We start from the raw sequence: 14805 nt of genomic DNA on the forward strand, positions 1-14805 counted from the left end.
TTACCAGAAGCCATTGGAATTCATCTGGAATTGTGCCACAAAATATACAACCGCCACTGTTCGCAATTGGCATCTAGTACATGCCGCCCCAATGGGAGTATATAGACATGTTACAACAAGACCACTCCTCTGATGGTGACATGACGCTTCTTCAGTCGTGCGTGCGCATTATGAATTATGAATTATGGATTATGAATAATAATCCCCCCCCCCCCCCCCCACTCCTGCAACCCCACACCCGTCATATGAAATCCTGCTCTCATTGGTTAAACATAGCGCCTCCTTCTGGGGGTGGTTTCGAATGAAACCGTAGCTATTGGCTAATCAAAAGCCCCTCCTTGCGGGCGGATTATGAATAATAATCCCCCCCGCACCGGAAAGAGACGATAAGTGTTGATTCAACACCTCGCCTACCCCAGACCATTACGCGTGGTGCCGGGATGTCCGAAATCAGAGGAATTAAGAATGCACGGGTGTTTTTTACAACGACCCCCTGCTGTGCAGCATCTGTTTGGTGTAATAAATGTTGAGACATGTCCGGGCAAAACACGTGAAAAAAGTACAGTAGCCAATCACACGGCAAGGCTAGACCAACAACCAATCAGGGTTTAGTGATGTGTGTCGTGTTTGCTTAATGTTTTACCCAAATGTATAAAAATCCCTGTGAAACAAGCAGAGGACACCTTTTTTAAAAAAAAAAAAAAAAAAAAGGCTAGGTTGCGTGAAACACAGCGGACCCTTTTCTACTGCTTTACTGTGGACAATGGCTTCAGTTAACGGTAAGTGTGCCTAAACTATATTGGATAACATTGCTCTCTAGATACTTAATTTTTCTCAGAAAAAAAACAAACATTCTAAAACACAACAACTACAAAAAAAAAAAAAAAAAAAAAAAAGTGTTTCTTATTAGGTGCAGCTGCTGACAATTCCGTAGTTGAAAACCGTGCCCCTGCACCCCGCCGCACCAGCCGTAAGTTAAAATAACATTTTGTCGTGTGTGTGTGTGTGTGTGTGTGTGTGTGTGTGTGTGTGTGTGTGTGTGTGTGTGTGTGTGTGTGTGTTTACTTATTTTCATTATTACTGTTATTAAATTCTAAACCTAATGAATGTATTTTCATTTTAAATCTTGACCTAATGAATGTATTTTCATTTTAAATCTTGACCTAATGAATGTATTATTATTATTATTATTATTATTATTATTATTATTATTATTATTATTATTATTATTATTATTATTATTATTATTATTATTATTATTATTATTATAAAGAGTGTGTTACTAGGCTAAATAATGGTATTACTTTCCAGCTGCAACACAAAGACGCTCACTTTCGTTGAAAAGGCGCAGAACAGACCCTCCAGCCTCTGCTGCTAGAGATTTTATACCGTAAGACTGTTTTCTCATATTTTATTTATCATTAATGGGGGAATGCTTGCGGCATCATTGCAAACATCTGTTTTAACACCTCTTTCCCCACAGTGCACAGCGCAGGCCACTGAGACCCCTCCATCAGTTTTCTAGCGGGTTTAACACGTAAGACACAATGTTTTAACGCTACTTTATATGAATATTATGCTAATATGTGTCAGATACAGAATACTGCTAACAAATCGTTTTGTTTTTTTTTTTCCATAACAGTGCCTGGGCGATTCACCAGGACTACCCAGCTGAAAATTTCCAGAGGGTTACACCGTCAGGACAAGGATTTCTTGCGTAAGACACGTCGTTATATTATTGTTGTAGTAATAGTAGTAATAATAATAATAATAATAATAATAATAATAATAATAATAATAATAATAATAATAATAATAATAATAATAATAATAATAATAATAATCACCTAATAATGATAATAATATTAATAATGATAACGTTAATGTTGTAATTTTTTTTTTTTTTTTTTTTTTTTTTAATAAACAGTGCTCAACCGCCCGAGCTGACGGCCACGCAAGAAACAAACGCTGCGGTAGCTGCGTTACTGGTTGCCCAGGGATTATCTGAGGGTGAAGCGTGGAGCGCACAAGGATCAGGCGGTGTAGAACCGGCTCCAACGACTGTTGAGTGCTTCAACGACACATTCGAGGAGGTCGTGGAGTCTGAACTCGTTTCCTAACGGCCGAGAGGAAGTCGGCGGAACAGCGGGCGCCCAGCAGCGTGAGAGGGCTTCGATCAGTGAGGAACACGGGCCATGTCCTCCTCCTCCTTCTCCGCACCGTCGGCTATTTCACGAGGGAATATCTACAGAGGCTTTGTGGAGTCAGCAGGAGTCGCTCTTCCCACCACAGGACACCAGCCTACAGCATCAGCACCAAGTAAGCAAAGATCTGTTTTCTACAAGTACACCTGTGAAGGCTGGCGTTGCTGATACTGGTGCTGCTTCTGCTCCCGCAGCGGGGAGAGGTGTGTGTGGGGAATCTCCCCACAATCCCCACATTATTAAGAGGTGATGACTATATTCCAGATTTTGATGATCTGTTAGACAGTACTGGTGATTACAGACACAGTAACTTACCCAATTTACTGACATTATCACCTATACCCGCTTCACCTCCTCCCCCTCCCGCTGTTTTTGCTGACGTTGTTGTTGAAAATGGTGAAGAGGAGAGCATAGTATTTGTTGACGCATATCCAGGCCAAGCCTCCACCCCGCCGCCGCCCCCCAGGGTCCTCATCATCCCTCCATCCCCTATCCCTCTTCCCAGGCCTCCTCCATCAGCTGTTGGTGTTGTTGTTGATGCTGTTGATGAGAGCGTAGTATTTGTTGATGCATATCCATGCCATCCCTCCACCCCGCCTCCAACTACCCCTCCTCAGCCTATCCCTCTCCCCCTGCCTCCTCCAGTAGGTGTGGTTGTTGATGCCGGTGTTGAGTGTATTGAACCTTCCGTCCCATCCCTCCACCCCACCTCAGCCTCCTATCCCTCTTCCCCTGTCTCCTTCAGTAGGTGTCGGCGTTGTTGTTGATGCTGTTGATGAGAGTGTCGTAAACCATACGTTCCCGCCCTCCATCCCGCCTCCACCTACCCCTCCTCAGCCTATTACCGACCCTGTCTCACCCTCTGATTCTCCCACCCCAGTGGCTGCTCTAGCAAGAGAGAACGTTTTGCTCAAAATCAGGTGCAGGCAGCAGGCTAGGTTAATCAAGCGCGAACAGCGTCAGAAAAGATTTGCCAAGACGCGATACCTCCTCCTGGCAAGCGAGCGGCGAAACCTGATTAGGAACAGTAAAACTAACGAGCGACGCTACAGAGCCCTTAATACACAGGTACAGTTGCTTAGAGCGTCGGCACCTTAATTGAACTACAGCACACAACCACAACATCAATAAATAACCTAGTAGACGCATTGTATAGAAAAAACAGGAGCACATTGTAAGTAGACGTAGATAATGGCACCACCAAGGAAACTGTTAAAAACGAATGAGCACCCAGGTCGGGATGGTCGTTATGACACCGATGACGAAAGCACACATTTTACTGATAATGTCGATTCGTCCCAGTGCACTACAGAGGGGCGGCGTGCTTTGACAGGTACAGTTAGGGAACGTTTTAACACACCCTCTGGACCAGATGTATTGGCTAGCCACAGCAGTGTTATGCGCTGGTCCAGATACATTTTAAAAAGAATGCGGGGGATAGAGAAGAGAACAGTGCTGTTTTTAAGAGACAGAATTTTATCATCACCACCACCACCACCACCACCACCACCACCACCACCCGCATGTGGTTCAGGATCTGGTGTTGCTGCTACTCCCGCTACATCTAATGCTGCTGTTATTGTAGAAATCGGTGTTAATAATAATAATAATAATAATAATAATAATAATAATAATAATAATAATAATAATAATAATAATAATAATAATAACAATAATAATAACAATAATAATAACAATAATAATAATAATAATAATAATAAATAATAACAATAGTGACAATGATAATAACAATGATGATAATATAGCCTCACCATGCCGCTGCTGTCAGTTCTGGGACTGTGAGTGTCTCTGGTGTGAATGTGTGTGTGATAGTGGGGCCTCTGCTGAGCATGCTGCTGTCAGTTCTGGGACCGTGAGTGTCTCTGGTGTGAATGTGTGTGATCGTGGGGTCTCTGCTGAACATGCCGATGCCGGTTCTGTGAGTAACTCTATGGTCTGTCAACACGGCGCAGGAAATCCGGTAGAAGGAACACCTGCTGTTCCATCTACCAGTACAGGCGGTGCACAGTTGCGTGTCCGTGACATACCTAGATTCAACGCTGCCGAATTTCGCCAGAGGGTTGATTTCAGAGACGTTAGTCTTGATAATATCACCCAGGCAATTGACAGTGTTAGAGAGAGGTTGTCAGGCGTGATTGGTGCAGCCTTAGGACTCTCCTGCAGGTAGTGTATTAAATGTGGTTTTGAGAGGACCATCTCTAGCCAGGGATGTGCAAGCTGTTTTAAGCTCTGACAACGCATATAACGCTGACGAGTTTTTGGAGGTGATCTCTCAAGTTGTGCAGAGTAATGACACGTCGCTGACAGATGATCTGGAGTTTGTTGTGACCGTGGCACGTGGTAGTAGTGGTGGTGGTTCTAGACTGAGGCTAGGAAGTGTCCCTTATGATGAAATTTTATCTAAGAAGGGAAGGCACCTGTATAACCCTGAAAACGATGGGTCTCAGAACAGTCTTTGTTTCTCTCTTTGTCTCGCCCATTTTGTTAATGAAAGCTCGTCTGCCACTGATAAAATGCAGTATGCTAAACAACTGCATAGCGCCGTAGGATTTGATGAAACCCACAAGGTGTCGCTCTCTGATATCACAAAATTTGAAAATCACTTAAACCTAAAAATTGTAGTATTCCACCATGGTTCAGGGCGTAAACACCTACAGTGTTACAAAACCCATGACGCAGTACACGCCAGCACTGTGTGGATGTACCTGCACAATGACCATTATTACCTGATTGTAAATAAAACTGGTTTCTTTGGCGGTACCTATGTGTGTGACTACTGTTACGGTTCATACACAGAACCGTTTAAACATGTTTGTAAATACCTCTGCAATGTTTGTTATACACAGTGTCACATGCACACAGGGGCCACTGTAAAATGTACAGAGTGTAAACAAATCTGCAAGTCCAGACACTGCTTTTATCAGCATAAACACCCTCACTCTAAACACGATGCAGCGCCGTGTGACAAAGTGAAATATTGTGAAGAGTGCGGTAAAACCTACAAGGAGGCAAGAACGCAGCATAAATGCACACCACCAAAGTGTACACACTGCGGTGAGGCCCTAAATGAGAGCGATGCGGTACACCAGTGTTTTATCCAGCCGCTGAAAAAACAAACCCCACACACAAAATACATATTTTTTGATTTTGAGACACGTTATCACGAGGGCAAGCACGAAGCAAACTTTGTGTGCGCTATGGACACAGAGGGAAACAAATTTTGTTTCAACACCCTGAAATGCGTTGACACGTTTGTTAAACGGTACCGGCAGCCAAAATATAAGGGGTACACATTTATTGCACACAAAGCCTCTGGGTTTGATAATTACATACTGCTGGAATATTTTGTGCAACAGGGGATCCCTCCCACAGTAACCATGCGTGGCAGTAGGGTCATCCTGATGTATGACAAGGCGTTCCAGCAACGCTGGATCGATTCTTTCAGCTTTCTACCCATGCGTTTATCCAGGACACCGGCTGCCATGGGTTTTGAGGACATGGAGAAGGGGTATTTTCCACACAAGTTCAACACCAAGGCGAACGAGTACTATGTGGGCAAATACCCCGATCCCTCTTATTACGGGTACAACACCATGTCTGACAGCGACAAGCATAGGTTCATGATGTGGTATAATACCGTCCGTGAGAAAACCTTTGATTTCCAGACAGAAATTCGCCACTACTGTGTTAATGATGTAGAAGTGCTTCGCAAGGCCTGTCTAATTTATCGTGAGACATTTATCAGGTGCACAGACCTCGACCCGTTCGCGTTCACGACACTGGCGTCGAGTTGCATGGGCGTTTTCAAAACGCGTTTTCTACCCAAAGACACCCTCGCCCTCACGTATGAAGGCGCATACACACAGCAGAATAAAACCTATTCTGAGGTGTCTATGCACTGGCTGGAATACGTGGCCATGGTAGAAGGCTCCGAGATTAGACACGCTTTGAACAACGGTGAGCAACGATTTGGGCAGTTTTTTGTGGATGGGTATAACAGGGCCACAAACACATGCTACGAGTTTGCGGGATGCTTTTTTCACAGATGTGTCAAATGTTGCGTCCAGACCGAAGTGAATCCTGTCACCAAAAAACCCTATGGCAGTCTGTACCACTCATTCTGTGAAAAAATATCAGCATTGAAAAGTGTGCATGGTCTGCGTGTGGTGGTGATGTGGGAATGTGAGTGGGAGGCGCTAAAACGTTCAGACCCATCTGTTCAGGCGCACCTCAACACTTACAGGCCCAAAGAACGCCTCGACCCACGACAAGCCCTTTTTGGAGGGCGTACAAACGCCATCAAGATGTACCACAAGGCTGATAACGCAGATGAGAAAATCAGATACTACGATTTCACAAGCCTGTATCCTACTGTACAGTCAAAAAAATAATACCCAGTTGGACACCCTCAAATTATCCACCGAGATTTTGGTCCGGTAGAAAATTATTTCGGGTTTGTAAAGTGTACCATGCTTCCTCCCAGAGGTCTGTACCACCCCGTACTGCCCTACAGGTGTCACAAAAGGCTCATGTTTCCGTTGTGTGGCAGGTGTGCTGAGGAGTTAAACCAGACCAGTGTCTGTGCGCATACTGACGCCGAGCGACAGCCGTCAGGTGTGTGGGTCTCATTTGAACTTCAGAAAGTTGTCGAGAAGGGGTACCAGATTGTCTGCATTGATGAAGTGTGGCATTTCCCAAACAAGACAGACACATTGTTCAAGGAGTATGTCAAGACGTTTTTGAAGTGTAAGCCGGGCATGTCATTACTCCTGCAGAAAAAGCCCAGTACATACGCGACTACCATGAAAAGGAGGGGATTTTACTCGATGCTGACAAAAATCTGTGTCAACAAGGCGGTCAGGAATTGTAACAAGCTTCTCCTGAACTCATTGTGGGGCAGATTCAGCATGCAGAGTAACATGCCCTCCTGCGAGTTAATTACAGAACCGGAGAGATTCACACAGCTCATGTTCAGTGACCATTATGACGTGCGTCAGTTTGGGTTTATATCCGATGACGTGGCCTTTGTCCAGTGGTGTCACTCAGATGGTAAGGCGTCCAGAGTGAATGATGTGAATGTGTTCATAGGGGCTATGACCACCGCCTATGCTAGGCTGATGCTGTATGACTTGTTGGACAGGCTACAGGAGCGCGTGCTGTACTGTGACACGGACAGCGTCATTTTCACGTCCAGCCCAGGTGATTGGGTTCCCCCTCTAGGCTCATACTTGGGTGACTTAACCGACGAGATCAATGACGGTGATGTGTGCGGGCTCCCAGAGGAAGATTATATCACAGAGTTTGTGTCTGGGGATCCAAAGTGTTACGCCTACTGCACAAAACTTGGTAAAACGCAGGTCAAGTGCAAGGGTGTCACACTTAACGCCAAAAATGCAGCAGTGCTCACCCACGAGTCGCTTAAGGGGTTGGTCCAGTCCTTTGTGACCAATCAGAACACTCAGATGCATGTGATCACAGAGGCAGAAACCATCAGGCGTGATAAAAAGAAGTTTCATCTTAAAAATGACGTAGTACACAAAAAAGTCAAGGTAGTATATAACAAGCGCAGAGTCCTGTCAGACTACAGCACGCTGCCTTATGGCTACTAACATCTCTTGACTCAAGACTGCAGCATCCGTTTAGTTTGGTGGTGAGCGGTCCCTCAAATTGTGGGAAGACGTATTTTGTCAAGGGTCTTATTGAAAATGCATCTAGTTATTTCACATAACATTGATAATTTGGTCTACGTATACTCATGCTGGCAGCCTTTATATGACCAACTCCTTAAATTAAGAGACATCAGCTTTGTTAAAGGGTTACCCGATTCCCTGTGTGACGACGAGTTATTACCCCCGGACAAGACTAATCTACTCGTCATAGACGATTTAATGAATGACGCCAGTGACAATATAGAAGTTCAGAATGTATTCACCAAATATGTCCACCATAGAAATCTCAGCTGTATATATCTGGTTCAAAATTTGTTTATACAAGGCAAGGCTAGCAGAACCATTAGTTTAAACACAAACTACCTTGTCTTGTTCAAAAACCCTAGGGATAAATATCAGGTTACACTTCTGGGCAAACAGATGTTTCCTGGAAACACTAAATATTTTTTTAGAGGCGTTTAATGACGCCACTAGTTCTGCATACGGGTATCTCCTCATAGATTATAAAGCTGCCACTCCAGACCACTTGAGGCTCAGAACCGCTTTGTTATCAAATCAGCACGTTGTTTATATGCCTAAAAAACAAAGGGCTAAATAATGTCGTCACGCGTGCAGAGGAATCTAGCCATGTTGGAGTTGTTATATAAAGCAACGCCGGGTATGAGAAGGGTCATTGTGTGTGGCGCTAGCGCAGACTATCGATGCACTCTGTGAAATAGCTTTAAATGTGTTGAGAGGTAACATCCCTTTGACAGAAAAACAGTACGCTCAGTTAAAAAAGAAGAGAGGCATCATCAGACTGGTTGCGGACAAAAATGTTAAACATTTAAAGAAGAAAAAGACGATTAACCAGAGCGGCGGGTTTTTACTACCACTACTTGGAGCAGCTATACCATTTATTACAAGCCTGATAAGCAGAGCTTAAGAAAGAATAATATGGAGCATGCGCAGAAGATGTTTTTGGTTCCTCAGCATCAGCGTGACATGTTAAAACAGCAGCAGCAGCAGCAGCAGCAGCAGCAGCAGCATCAGGACCAAAAGACTGCAAGCATAAGACAGGTAGTACAAAACGACCTTAACCGAGCCATGTCTGACATTTTGAAACTACCGGACACAGACGTACAGTACAGGCCAAAAGTTTGGACACACCTTCTCATTCAATGCGTTTTCTTTATTTTCATGACTATTTACATTGTAGATTCTCACTGAAGGCATCAAAACTATGAATGAACACATGTGGAGTTATGTACTTAACAAAAAAAGGTGAAATAACTGAAAACATGTTTTATATTCTAGTTTCTTCAAAATAGCCACCCTTTGCTCTGATTACTGCTTTGCACACTCTTGGCATTCTCTCCATGAGCTTCAAGAGGTAGTCACCTGAAATGGTTTTCCAACAGTCTTGAAGGAGTTCCCAGAGGTGTTTAGCACTTGTTGGCCCCTTTGCCTTCACTCTGCGGTCCAGCTCACCCCAAACCATCTCGATTGGGTTCAGGTCCGGTGACTGTGGAGGCCAGGTCATCTGCCGCAGCACTCCATCACTCTCCTTCTTGGTCAAATAGCCCTTACACAGCCTGGAGGTGTGTTTGGGGTCATTGTCCTGTTGAAAAATAAATGATCGTCCAACTAAACGCAAACCGGATGGGATGGCATGTCGCTGCAGGATGCTGTGGTAGCCATGCTGGTTCAGTGTGCCTTCAATTTTGAATAAATCCCCAACAGTGTCACCAGCAAAACACCCCCACACCATCACACCTCCTCCTCCATGCTTCACAGTGGGAACCAGGCATGTGGAATCCATCCGTTCACCTTTTCTGCGTCTCACAAAGACACGGCGGTTGGAACCAAAGATCTCAAATTTGGACTCATCAGACCAAAGCACAGATTTCCACTGGTCTAATGTCCATTCCTTGTGTTTCTTGGCCCAAACAAATCTCTTCTGCTTGTTGCCTCTCCTTAGCAGTGGTTTCCTAGCAGCTATTTGACCATGAAGGCCTGATTCGCGCAGTCTCCTCTTAACAATTGTTCTAGAGATGGGTCTGCTGCTAGAACTCTGTGTGGCATTCATCTGGTCTCTGATCTGAGCTGCTGTTAACTTGCCATTTCTGAGGCTGGTGACTCGGATGAACTTATCCTCAGAAGCAGAGGTGACTCTTGGTCTTCCTTTCCTGGGTCGGTCCTCATGTGTGCCAGTTTCGTTGTAGCGCTTGATGGTTTTTGCGACTCCACTTGGGGACACAGTTAAAGTTTTTGCAATTTTCCGGACTGACCGACCTTCATTTCTTAAAGTAATGATGGCCACTCGTTTCTCGAGAGAGAGAGAGATAGAGATAGAGAGAGATAGAGATAGAGATAGAGATAGAGATAGAGATAGAGATAGAGATAGAGATAGAGATAGAGATAGAGAGAGAGATAGAGAGAGAGATAGAGAGAGAGATAGAGAGAGAGATAGAGAGAGAGATAGAGATAGAGATATATATATATATTAGAGATAGATAGACACACACACACACACACACATATGTTAACAAAGCCTTACAGTTGGGGTACAGGGTGGGTAAAATCACAGAGGTGTGGCATTTTGAGCAAAGTATCAGCAGTATCTTTGACTACATACAGTCTTTTCTAAAAAAAGGTAAGCAGGAAGCTTCAGGTTATCCTTCTGACGTAGAGGATTATGAGGCTAAGAAAAAAAACAAAAAAACAATACATCGCGGAGTACAAGAAGCATCAAGGCATCTGATTAGACCCTGAAAAAAAAAAATTCAGGTAAACCCTGCCAAGAGGCAGGTGTCTAAACAGCTTTTGGGGTAAGTTTGCGCAGGAGAACCAAATCAGGTATAAAACACTCATCAGAACCCCAGATCAGTTTTTCAACTATGCATTTTCGGGTCAATACAATCACAGACACGTTTCTTACTGAGGAAAAAGAGGGTGATATAACTCTGATTCAGTGGAGGTATAATGAACACAGCGTCGTATCCTCCAGTAAGTCAAATAACATCTTTATAGCAGCATTTACCACCGCCTACGGACATCTAAAGTTGTACACTTATTTAGAAAAGTTGCAACAAAATTATACTGACACAGACAGTCTGATCTATTTACAGAAAGATGGAGACCCCTCTGGAACTAGGTAATTATTTGGGGGATTTGACGGACGAGTTGGGGCATGACACAATTCAGGAATTTGCAGCAGAGGGTCCCAAAAGTTATGCCTACCAAACCAGAATAGAGAAAAAAGTTGTGGTGAAAATTAAAAAAGGTATAACCCAAACTTGTGAGTGTTGTGAAAAGATCAACTTTGACAGTGTGAGAAGGTTGGTGGAAGGGTACCTTGATGGTATGAAGGAGGCGGTGCTTGAGACCCCTCAGCACAGCACTAGAAGGGATAAAAAAGGAGTCTGTTGAAAAACTCTGCATTTCAGAAAAAGTTTCGAGTGGTCTATGATGAAAGAGGCCTCTTCCCTGATGGTACGACTCTGCCTTTTGGTTAAGACTTTTCTACAGAAAAAAAAGGGAAATGTCACAGCTTGCCATGATGGAAGTTGAATTTGACTTTAGACTGAAAGTGCCTTTTTCATGTCTTATAGTGGGACCCAGTGGCTGTGGGAAAAATTATTTTGTAAAAACTGTACTGGAAAACTTTACATGTGATGAATACTATGCCTCAGAAAATTGTGGATTTTTACTTCATTCCAGCCTATGATGAACTGCAGAAAAATGAATAAAAAGATTAAATTTATCGAAGGACTGTCTGATTCTTTTGAGGAATTTGTAGATCCTCCTACTGTTCTAGCCTCTGGTCATCCTGGACAATACTGTTCTAGCCTCTGGTCATCCTGGACAATACTGTTCAAGCCTCTGATCATCCTGGACAATACTGTTCAAGCCTCTGATCATCCTGGACAATACTGTTCAAGCCTCTGATCATCCTGGACAATGTTATTGTTCAAGCCTCTGATCATCCTGAGGTGGTTAACATTTTCACACAATACCATCATCATAATACATCGGTCATGAGGTTGACTCAGATTGTATTTCATCAGGGTATATACAGCCGTACTCAGTTTAAACAGCAGATATGGTGTTTAAAAAAAACCCAGAGACAAATTACAGATTAATGTTCTAGCTCATCAAATTTTCCCCTCACAAAAAAAAAAACTTTTCTTGGAAAGTTTTGAAGATGCCACCAAAGATCCCTGTGGGTATTTAAACCTGGATCTCACACCATCCTGTCCAGAATGATACAGATTGGAGGAGTGGTTTACTTCCTGACCAGTGACCCGTCATCTACCTGCCTAAAGTCAAGAAGGTCATGTCCCAGCATATAAAAAAAAGGAACGCCGTCTTACTAAAAGCTTTGTACCACGCCACGCCTCAGAAATGTAAAGATATCGTAGCCCACTGCTCCCGACTTTCTCCAGGCACTGTTTGAGGTAGCTTTAAATGTATTAGAAGGGCAACATTCCCCTAACTACTTCAACACAAAAAAGTGAAACATCAAGAGATCAGACTGCTGGCCGATGAGAAAACTAGTTTGAAATGTAAACATGTTTTGAAGAAACAGATGGCGGGATTTATTTTGCTCTGCTGACAGCAGCCATACCTCACATAGGGAATCTTCTAGGAGGCTTGATTCAGAGAAAATAGACAGAAATATGGCCAAGGTGAACAAAATGTTTCTCATTACACCCCATGAGATGAACAGGCTAACCCGCAACAAATCCTCCTCCTCCTCCTCCATCAGGTGGCTGAAGATGATTTGGATGAAAGAATGAGGGATACTCAATGAAAAGGGGATGAGTCCCTATAAAAAAATTGAGATATGAAGCTTTGCTGCACAGATCTCTCTCATGAGACAAGGTCAGAATGAAGAATGTAGGGTTACTCTCCACCTGCAGCCTGAACACCTGCGTGATCACTTGCTTGAATCTACCTCCACATCTGTCCAGACATCTGATAGGACTGTTTCTGCATCTGCCCAGGCATTGGATCCCGTATTGGAATCATCACAAGATGTCCGATTGATGGCTGCCGCCAAGCAGACAGGTCCTGTGGGGATACTCCAAAAACCTACTAAAGCCATCAGAAACCCTCTATTTTTTCTACAAACTTTTCTTGGCTGGAGATGTTAAAGTGAACCCTGGTCCAATATCAATGGACGTACATAGCCTGGACATCACACAGCTCGCCCGACTAGCCCAGCTAATGCAGCTAGCCGAGTTACCTCTACAGCTAACCGGGGTACTACCGCTGCTACCAGTGTCCAGACTGCCAGGGGTTATGCTACAACAAACTGGGATAACACAGCGGCTGATTTGGCCACCAAACACGCTGCAACGATATACAGCACAATTAACATGGTCACTCCAGCAGCCAACACAACCACCACAGCAGGTAACCTGGCTAGCACAACTACCAACCGGGCCTCTACTCACCGCTAACCTGTTGCTCCAGGCTAGCAGCATATCCAGCTCTCCGGCTCTCTCAGCAGCAGATCGCCCAGCTCTCCCAGCTACCTGCCGGCACGCCACCAGATACCATCCTCCCAGCGGGGTCGTGCTTGCAGCGATGGGCTCGATGGCTGGTGGCTCCATCCATCCTGTTGTACCATGAAAGCAGACTGTCATGTTTAATCTTTAACGTCCTCAGCACTGACTTTTACTGTGTCTCAGAGTTTCATACATATTGTGTAAAAACACCACCGCAGCTGTCCTCTTTGCGAGTGGGCGTTGGCATCAGACGGGCATTTCTCCAGCCTGGTCGACAAGCGGTTCTGCTCCCAGCTGTTGTCTGTCACCCGGCTTGACACATTCGGTCGCGGCTCGCGCAGAAAATAGACCAGACGCCGAAACGATCGCTGCAGGGCGCGAGCCGCTCACGGTCCGGCGCTTCGAGGCTATTCACAGCGCTTCCGCAGGCGGTGTGACCACAGAGGGGGGGCGAGCGAGAGGTCCGCGGTCGTTTATAATGCAATGTTATAGATAATTGTTTGTGTTTTAATGTGTAGAATGTTTTCAAAGACGTTTGTTGAAATAAAAAATACCTACAAGTAGTTATGTTTCCTTGTATTAGTTCGCCCTCTTGGACATAATGCAGAAAAAAATATTCCAATGGTTCAAACCTATGAGTTATTTTTAGAAGGAATATTCGAAAGTCATTTGAGCAATTTTGACAGCCCTACTGTATACAAGGTTCATTACATACTGGTTCATTTGCACATTCTGGTTCACTTGATCATGACATCCTGTAAATACATCCTGGGCTGCACCTCTGTTCATCTGGTCTTTGAATGTAAAATACAACCCAAAACTACAAAATAGTTCAAATCAATTTGATGTGTTTATTATTGTCTTTGGTTTGCTTGTGGATTTTGTTTACACATAGGTGGACTTTGGTTTTGCATGTTTTGTTTGTACAACTTAATTTTTGACTAGGTGGTATAGGTTAAAAATAAAAAAATAAAAAAATCTCCCGTCCGACACAAAGCATCAATTTAGACATGCTGAGCCACCCCAAGTCGCGCTGGAGAGACCCTTTCTGGAGTAGGTCCAAAAATTTAAAAGCCTGCCTTCAAGTGGGTAGCTGTGACGTCAAATGAGCGTCGACTGCCTCGACTTTTGGTCCCGTTTCAGCGGCAGTTTAAATGCTGCCAAATGCCAGCACATACTTTGTCAATTTCTACTGTTTGAAAAAAAAAAAAAAAAAAAAGAATGGTAAGCACCTGGTCCACTGCAGAAACACAAGCCCTGCTCACTCTGAAGTGAGAAGACCATTCAAGGGGACCTGGCTGGCACGACCAGAAAAAAAAAGTGTCTCAATTTATTGCCTGCAAGCTGGAGGAGATGGGGATCCAGCGTTCCTACGTGCAGCGCCATGAGAAAATTAACTCTGCCAGCAGTACAAGA

The 14805-nt window shown here is 44.1% G+C and overlaps 1 long non-coding RNA gene across 1 annotated transcript; it reads left to right on the forward strand.

Annotated features, from left to right (window-relative positions):
• Positions 1-1311: 1311 nt before the first annotated feature.
• Positions 1312-1823, forward strand: LOC144465003 (uncharacterized). The gene is made up of 3 exons (XR_013492402.1): positions 1312-1390; positions 1484-1537; positions 1643-1823. It is a non-coding gene; the product is annotated as an uncharacterized LOC144465003 (long non-coding RNA).
• Positions 1824-14805: the final 12982 nt, after the last annotated feature.

The sequence above is a fragment of the Epinephelus lanceolatus genome, chromosome 12, assembly GCF_041903045.1.
Source record: "Epinephelus lanceolatus isolate andai-2023 chromosome 12, ASM4190304v1, whole genome shotgun sequence".
NCBI classification, from domain to species: domain Eukaryota; kingdom Metazoa; phylum Chordata; class Actinopteri; order Perciformes; family Serranidae; genus Epinephelus; species Epinephelus lanceolatus.